Source organism: Aegilops tauschii, chromosome 7, assembly GCF_002575655.3.
Source record: "Aegilops tauschii subsp. strangulata cultivar AL8/78 chromosome 7, Aet v6.0, whole genome shotgun sequence".
In the NCBI taxonomy this organism is placed as follows: Eukaryota; Viridiplantae; Streptophyta; class Magnoliopsida; order Poales; family Poaceae; genus Aegilops; species Aegilops tauschii.
In genome coordinates, this window is record NC_053041.3 from 225,816,637 (window position 1) to 225,825,388 (window position 8,752).

Below are 8,752 nucleotides of genomic sequence, written 5' to 3' on the forward strand. Positions count from 1 at the left end.
TTGGCTTCATACTATCTTCCATCCCGATCCATAATACCTAGCTGCTGATAGTCTTCGTGCTTTCACTTCATTGCTTACTTGACTATGGCTTATCTAGGGTAGTCTACCTTCCGCTGCATATCAATAGGTTTATTTCTACTGTTTGTCTTCAAAGCCCCCGTGTTTTGAAGACTTTCATAAAAATCGCCTATTCACCCCCCTCTAGTCGATAACTAGCACTTTCAGGACGGCCTCGGGGCAGCGAGGCCGCGGCACTACGGCCCGAAGAGACGACGCAGTGGCAGCGCGCGGGTTGGTGCAACCACGGGAACAGCCTCAGGGCGGCGGCGGGGACCACGTGCCGCGGCGCTACGGACCGAACGGGCTATGCAGCGGCGGCATGAATCGGTGTAGCCACATGGAGAACCACGGGGCGGCGGCGCTGCGGCCCAACGGGACGACGCAGCGGCAACCCGTTGCTTGGTTGGTGGATGGATGCATGTACTTAGCGACGATCTTCTTAGAATTCAGCGTAGGCACGCGCGTGCGGTTGATCGGACTAGGGACCGAACCGCGTGTGCTTCAAGTAGTGGATGTAGCTGCACAGAGACTTGCCTGGCCGCGTACAAGTACGTGAGAAGCTAGCTGGCCTGCACACGAACAACCATCATGCATGGCGCCCTGCATGGAACACGGCCACGTGATGTGGTTTGGAGCCAGCGCGGCGCTTGAGCAACCATACCACGCGCCACGTGGCAATGTGAAATGACCGGCATGGGGCTGAATCAAGAAGAGCACCCTCGCTCCGCTAGGGTTCCCACCCCCCCCCCCCCCCGCCGCTGGCGACCTAGCCTCCCCGCCGCCGCCGCCGGGCGCGCGCCTCCCGGCCCGCCCCGCTCCCCCACTCTCCCCCTCTCCCCCCTCCCCTCCCGCGGCGCGCCCGCGCGCTCCCAGGAGGGACCCCTGAGGCCGCGGCCTCGTCCCCGCCTCCCTCCCTTCCCCCCGCCATCGCCGGCGAGCTCCGTCGGGCAAAGCCAGAGGGGCGCGGCGGCGGCGGGGCCCTTCTTCCCCATCCGCTTGTGGGCGCCGGCGCTGGACGTCCGCAGGATCCAGCGGCGCGGCGGTGGTCTCGCGGGGCGGCGGGGTTGCCTGCTAGTGGCGGCGCTCTGGCATCTCTCGTTCCGCGCACGACAGGGCAGCTGCGGTGCTCCCGTCTCAGGAGATGGCGCGCAGCCAGTCTCTTGCCGGATCCGGCCGGATCTGGCTTTGGGGGCCGGCCGGCGGTGCCTGGCTCCAGTGGTGTGTGCCCCGCGGCTCCGGCGCTTGGAGCTCGCCGGGCGACATAGGTAGGGCAACGGCCGGGCATGGCCACTGCTCCGGCCGTGGGCGGCGGCATGGGTAGATCTTGGTGGTGGCCTACCAGTGTCGTGGCAGCTTCTCGGTGGCTCGATGGACCTGCTCGCGACAGCGGCCAGCTTCTCCGGCGTCGGCTTGTCTGTGTTCGGGCCGTCTCGACCTTCACCCCATTTCCTCGTCGCCCGGGCGCTACTCCCATCAATGGGCTGGTCCTCTCCCAGCTGCGGTCCACCGCTCGTATCGCGCCCAGTGCCGCAGGACCGAGCTCGTGTCGCGCATGATGCAGCAGGACCGAGCTCGTCTCACGCATGGTGCAGCATGACTGACCTCGTCCCCCTCTCGATATTGCAGGACCGAGCTCGTCTCGCGCTCGGGGCAGCAGGACGGGTCGGTGGATGCTAGTTCTGGCCGACCTATTGGGTCTTGACGCTGGGGGTCGCCCAGGGGCGCGAAAGGTGGGACCTTTCCGCTCGTCTCTTTTGTTGGCGGCTGCGGCGGGTCTCGGGTGAGGTGGTGTCGAGGTCTTGGATGCTGGGCGGTGGCCTTGGTGGTGGTAGCCCGGTGCTCTTGGGCAGAGTCCGTGCCTTGGTGCTGCCCGGTCACCATGGTCATGTGGGCGACGTGGTTGCCGGGGTGTGGCGTTCGGTGGCGGTGAATGTTGGCCGAGGTGAAAACCTGCTCTATCTTCGGAAGTCCGTCGGCGGCGGCGAAGATCATTCCCTTCTTGAAGGCGTTGTCGTGGATCTAAGACTGACAGTAGAATGGGGGGTAGGTATGAGGAGGCAAGATCCTAGGTATGGTGAAGTTGTACACATGAGTTTTACGAGTTCAGGCCCTTCGCGGAGGAAGTAATAGCCCTACGTCTCGGTGCCCGGAGGCGGTCGATTGGATTATGCATGTGGGTGTTACAGGGGGTGCGAACCCTTGTGCCAGAGGAGGAGGGTGGCTTATATAGAGTGCGCCAGGACCCCGGCCATCCTCCGTTACCAAGAGTTCAATGTACATAAAGAGGTGGTGTTACTGGTAACGCCAGCCTTAAATGCCTTAATGGCCTTAAGGACTACAGAGTGGACGCCTGCCCGTTGCTGTTCTGGATGACTCGTGGTCTTCAAATAGATCGAATGGATTCTTGCATGGTCGAATGATCGAGTGGTCGAGTGACCTAAGGAAGGAGGGGTCTCCGAGTGACTGGTAGGTCGAGTGGATTGCACTCGACACCTTTGTTGGGCCATCCCCGTTGTCTCTTGAGCTTCTTTGCTTCTAAGACAGTGACCTTGGATAGGACGTATAGGTCAGGCCTATTACCCTACCCCAGGTCTATGTCCTCATCATTAGCCCCAAAATGGATTGAGGTCCGAGTGAAAAGAAGGTTGAAGTTGATCTTGCTTTGACTCTTGTGTTTCTCAACTATTCATCTCTGAACGGAGGCCAGCGTTGGAACTTCGGCTTCGTTTCAGTCGCCTTGATCGATTCAGAAATTATCGATTGGTTTTATAACGTCACCTGCCGAGTGTTGTCTTTGACGCGAAATCTTTGGCGTGATTGGTTACGGCGGATCCTGGATTTCACGGGATTCGAAATTTCAGGGGAAGCGCGCCAGGCGAAGCACGCCGTGGCAAGCGGAGTGGATAAACATGACGTTTTGATTTCTGCGCCACCTTTTTCGCCACGTATCCCACGTGCGACTGTTGAGGGATTCGACGGGATCACCCGGACCCATGCGTCAGCCAGTCGGAAGTGGGTCTTTAAAAGCGGCGAGGCCGAGGCGTCTGCACTGTGCGCGTCCCTTCTCCTTCTTCCTCCCCTTGTTCCTCCACCGCATCCGACTTCTCCACTCTCGACGCTGCCGCTCCGCCGCCATGGGGAAGGAAAAGACAGCGGCACTGGAACACGCGAAGAAGGCGACGGGGGCGGCGAAAGGCAAGAAGACGAATCGGGGATCTTCGTCGCACTCGGGGCTGCCGTCAGGTTGGATCCAAGGTGATTGGATCCGATCTTCGATTCGGCAGGAAGATTTGGATGAGTTGGCCGAGTCGAGACTGATCTTCCACAAAGCTGCCCGGTTGCCGGAGGGGGAGACGGAGCCGCAGCCGTGGCCGGGTGAGTGCGTTCTGCTAGCCACCCATGTCGACCGTGGTTTCTCCCTTCCTCCGCATCCTTTTTTCCGGGGTTTCTTGAATTTCTTCGGGGCCCAACTCCATCATTTTACTCCCAACACCATCAGATATCTTGTTGCGTTCGTGTCCATGTGCGAGAATTTCTTGGGGTGTCGACCGCACTGGGGTCTTTTCAAGCACATTTTTACCATCCGATCTCAGACGGTGAAGAAAGAAAATTCGAACGACGAGAAAACCCACATTATCCAGATGTGTGGGGGTTTGGGTATCCAGAAGAGGAAGATGAGTTCTTTCCCTTCGATGACTCTCCCTGAGTCGGTCAGAGGCTGGCAGTCGACCTGGTTCTACTGCCAGGACGTCGCGACTCCAGGCCAGTCGACTGGACTTCCTCCTTTTTCTTTCGATCATGTTCAGACTCCCTCTTCGTTGAAAGTGACCGCCGCGGAGAAGGTGGAGACAGGCATGCTGGTCGAGAGGGTGGTCCAGCTGATCAACCAAGGCGTCACCGGCATGGATTTGCTAGAGGTGTTCCTCAGTCGGCGCATTCAACCGCTCCAGGCCCGTGACCACTCCATGTGGATGTACTCCGGAGCTGGCGACACCGCTCGGGTTCATGCAGAGGAGGTGCCGGCCAAAATTGTGGCCCAATGGCTGAGGAGCATCACCGGGAACAAGGACAACCCCAGGGGTGCCAGGAGAATTGACCCTTTCAGCGACAGCAACCAGCCAGACAAGGTTTGGCCGCTATAACCGATTGCATTTGGATGCGTTGTCCAACTATTTGTTAACCCGAGTGATTTTCACTCGACTTCTTGTCTTGTAGATTTACACAGAGATGTACTCAATGCCCAATGGTGAACAAGCTCTGGAGCAGGACCATGAGGGCGAGGACAGCACGAGGAGAGTGGTGAAAGGGAGTCACCAGACGACGATGATGAATATGAGAGCGACGAGTCAGACGACGAGGAGGTAGTCGAATTACCGCCTCGTTCAGAACATCGATCCAAGCAGCACCATGATCCCGCGGGCAGGCGCGGTAAGGCTGTGGCCTCGAGCGCTCCATCTCAAAAGCGCGCTCGGTCTTCGACTCCAGAACTGGTTGAGAAAGTCACCAAGCAGCCCAAGATCAATCCCTCGAAGGCCCGGCAGACCTTGCCTAAGATCAAGATGGACGTTCCTGTTGCTTCTGGGTAAATGTTCTTCCCATGTTTTCTTGTTCCGACTGATTCTCCTGTCCTGACCGAGTGGATGATGAACTTTTCCAGCCCGGCCTCTGCCGCGACTGATATGGATATCGACAAGGTCCCAGACGACGAGGAAACCAATGACGCAGCTACCTCCAAAGCCAGTAAGTCTGCCTGACTCAAATTTATTCGGTCGACTGGATTGTTCGTCAGTTGTTTCTCTGATTTTTTTCTGTTTACTGCAGCTCCACGAGACGTTGTTGTGCTTCCAGACGATGAAGAAGAAGTGCCCCTGAGGGAAAGGAGGAGGAGGGACAAAGGACTGAGCGGGAAAGCGCCTGAGGTTCAGGTTCCTCAGTCGACACTGATGCCTGGGATGGCGGTCGAGCGATCCACAGATCCGGCTCGCACCAACGTCACTTTCGCTATCCCGCTGTCGACTGACTGTCCATCAGGGTCAGCTGCTCAGACCCCCGCTGCTCCAATACAACTCCATGCATCAGACCCAACGGCTCCTTCGACTGCCCTGCCATCATCGCTTTTCACTGCGTACCCAGACGACCCACCGAGTGCCGCCAAGGAAGCTCTTCTTCAGTTGAATCTTGTGATGGGGCAGATGAAAGTGGAGCACGAGGCCAGTCAGGTGGCCTTCAACACCGGCGCTGCTCTGCAGACCAATGTCCAGGTTAGTTGATTTCTGACTGATCTTATTTCTCATCCGATCACCCACTGGGGTTTGTCTGCCTTAAAGTTGTATAGGTCTTCCACTTGAATCGACTTGGATAGAGTCGATTGAATTTTTGAACTAGTGGGGGCACGCTGAGTGCACCCACTGGGTGTAGTCCCTGAGACCATAGTTGACTGCGGGCAGTCGACTGTGGTCTGAGAATCTAAATTTTCTCACTCGGCCTAGGCAGATCATGCCGAGTGAAAGTCTGAACAGTGGGGGCACGCTAAGTGCACCCACTGGGTGTAGTCCCCGAGACCGTGGTGGACTGCGGGCAGTCGACTATGGTCTGAGAACAACTTTCTTTGCTTTTTTTCCTTTTTTGACTCGAGCTGGGCTGACCATGCCGAGTGTTGAATCAAACCAGTGGGGGCACGCTAAGTGCACCCACTGGGTGTAGTCCCCGAGACTACCGTTGAATGTTTGATTCTGCGGTAGTCTTAGAGTAACTTTCACTGTGATGCTCTTTTGTTTCTGTCGACTAATATGTCTTATATATTGATTGCAGAAATCTTGTGATCTTGGGGCTCAACTTTCTGCACTGAACAAGCAGCAAATCAGCCTCAGTCTTGATCTGGAACTGACCAAGAAGAACCTCAAAACTGCACGTGATGAAGTAACTGCCATGGGAGGTAACCAATCGTCAACTGTCTATCTTACGCCTGGCACTTTTCCGTGTGTTTTTTTACTTTGAACCGGGTGGCTTCACTTGAACAAATGTGCGTAGTGAAAACCGTCAACTCCAAGCTCGTCTGAAGAATGTTGGTTCTTTAGAGAAAATGAAGCAGGCTCTGGAGAAGAAGGATCTGGATCTTGCTGCTGCCGAGAAGGAGGAGCGAGAGAAAACGGCACTTGCTGACAAGAAGCTTGCTTCAGTTGGCAAGTTAGAAGAAGAGAATTCCAAACTGAAGACCGCTGTCTCTGATGCCACTTGGGAGGTCGAGCAACCGAAGAAAGACAAGGACAAGCTGACCGACGAGATTGGACACATCAAGGCTAAGAAGGGCGAGTTAGAATCTTATCTGGGCCAGCTTGCTGCAAAACTGGTCTTAAAGCTTGAAGGTATTGTTGTTTGACTGACTTGTTGCTGTCGAGTGATTGATCTTACTGTATTGTCGACTCACTGTTTACTCGACTGCGCAGAACTTTGCCAGGACTTTGAAGCAGAAATTGGGCGGGTGGAGACGGATCTCGATCCCATAAACTGTCCAGTCAAAGATGACATCGCGATGAATGTGCTGCGGTTGGAATCCCGCATGGACAGCGCAGTTGCTTATCTTGCCCGTCTGAAGGCGGCGATGACTCGGGTTGATGCTGAACTCTGATGGCTTGACTGAATCAAATACCTGACCAAGTGCAAGAATGGAAGAAGTCGTCTGCTCGCTGTAGCCCTGATGTCGCCCTGTCCCTGGTCCGAGTGCACTGCAAGGATGTCAAAGAAGACAAGCTGGCGGAGCTCAAGGTTGCTAACACAAAAAGGCACACTTTCCAGTCCTTCATGGACACTTTCCTTGACGCCGCCACTCGCATCGCAGACAACATAGACCTTGACAGTTTCTGTGACCCAGCCAGTCCTTCTCCTGACGAGTGACCAAAAAACATTGTGCTCCACCTTTATTTGCCTCGGAATGCCGAGTGATTGTGTAATCGTTAAACTTCTTCGGGCTTGATGCTCGAGTACTTTTGATCCGTGGTACGGAACCTTAGGATTTATCTGAACTTGGTTTATCTCTCAATATGCTTGTGTTTGCCTTCGATTGGAACTTGCTCTTCACTCGGAATAATCTTTGTGCTTGAGATGCAGCTCTGAGGAGGAGATTCCAGTCGACCTGCACCTCGTCGACTTTGCGGATCGGGATGGAGCGCACGTTATACTTGCGGCACAGCTCCGAAGAGAAGGTTGCAGTCGACATGCACCTCGTCGTCCTTGCGGATCAGGATGGAGCGCACGTTATACTTGTGGCGCAGCTCCGAAGAGAAGGTTTGCAGTCGTCCTGCACCTCGTCGTCCTTGCGGATAAGGATGGAGCGCACATTATACTTGTAGTGCAGCTCCGAAGAGAAGGTTGCAGTCGACCTGCACCTCGTCGTCCTTGCGAATCGGGACGTGTTTCAAACTTAGGCGAGTACTGGACTGCAGCTAAGCCTCCGAGTGAGAGGATTGCTCACCACTCGGTAGGATTTTTTTAAACTTAGGCGAGTACTGGACTGCAGCTAAGCCCCCCGAGTGGGAGGGTCGCTCACCACTCGGTAGGATTTTACAAACTTAGGCGAGTACTGGACTGCAGCTAACCCCCCGAGTGGGAGGGTTGCTCCCCACTCGGTAGGATTTTACAAACTTAGGTGGGTACTGGACTGCAGCTAAGCCCCCGAGTGGGAGGGTTGCTCTCCACTCGGAAGGATTTTACAAACTTAGGCGAGTACTGGACTGCAGCTAAGCCCCCGAGTGGGAGGGTTGCTCCCCACTCGGTAGGATTTTACAAACTTAGGCGAGTACTGGACTGCAGCTAAGCCCCCCGAGTGGGAGGGTTGCTCTCCACTCGGTAGGATTTTACAAACTTAGGCGAGTACTGGACTGCAGCTAAGCCCCCGAGTGGGAGGGTTGCTCTCCACTCGGTAGGATTTTACAAACTTAGGCGAGTACTTGACTGCAGCTAAGCCCCCGAGTGGGAGGGTTGCTCTCCACTCGGTAGGATTTTACAAACTTAGGCGAGTACTGGACTGTAGCCAAGCCCCCGAGTGGGAGGGTTGCTCACCACTCGGTAGGATTTTACAAACTTAGGCGAGTACTGGACTGCAGCTAAGCCCGCGAGTGAGAGGTTTTCTCACCACTCGGTAGGATTTTTTCAATTTAGGCGAAACGGATTCGCAGCTAGCCTCTGAGTGAGAGGCTTGCTCTTCACTCGACAGGATTTTTTAAACTTAGGCGAAACGGATTCGCAGCTAAGCCTCCGAGTGAGAGGCTTGCTCTTCACTCGACATGATTTTTTTTCGAACTTAGGCAAAACGGATTCGCATCTAAGGTACCCACTGGGGGATTTGAAACATATAAAAAAGAAACAGCAAACATTTAGGAGATTATAAAACTGTGTCTTTGGTAATCAAACTAGAAGGTATTTCTTATTACATCTCAACAGTCTGAATGCTTAAGTGTAAAAGGGGCGGAGCAACTCTGCGTTCCAAGCGCGTGGCTCGTCTTTCTTTTGCTCGACGTTGTAAAGGTGGTACGCTCCGTTGTGGAGCACTCTGGTGACGAATGAAAGGGCCTTCCCAAGCAGGAGCAAGCTTGTGTGGTTTCTGCTGATCCACTCGAAGAACCAAGTCTCCCTCTTAAAATGCTTGACCCCTCACGTTTCTAGCGTGGAATCGACGCAGGTCTTGCTGATAGAT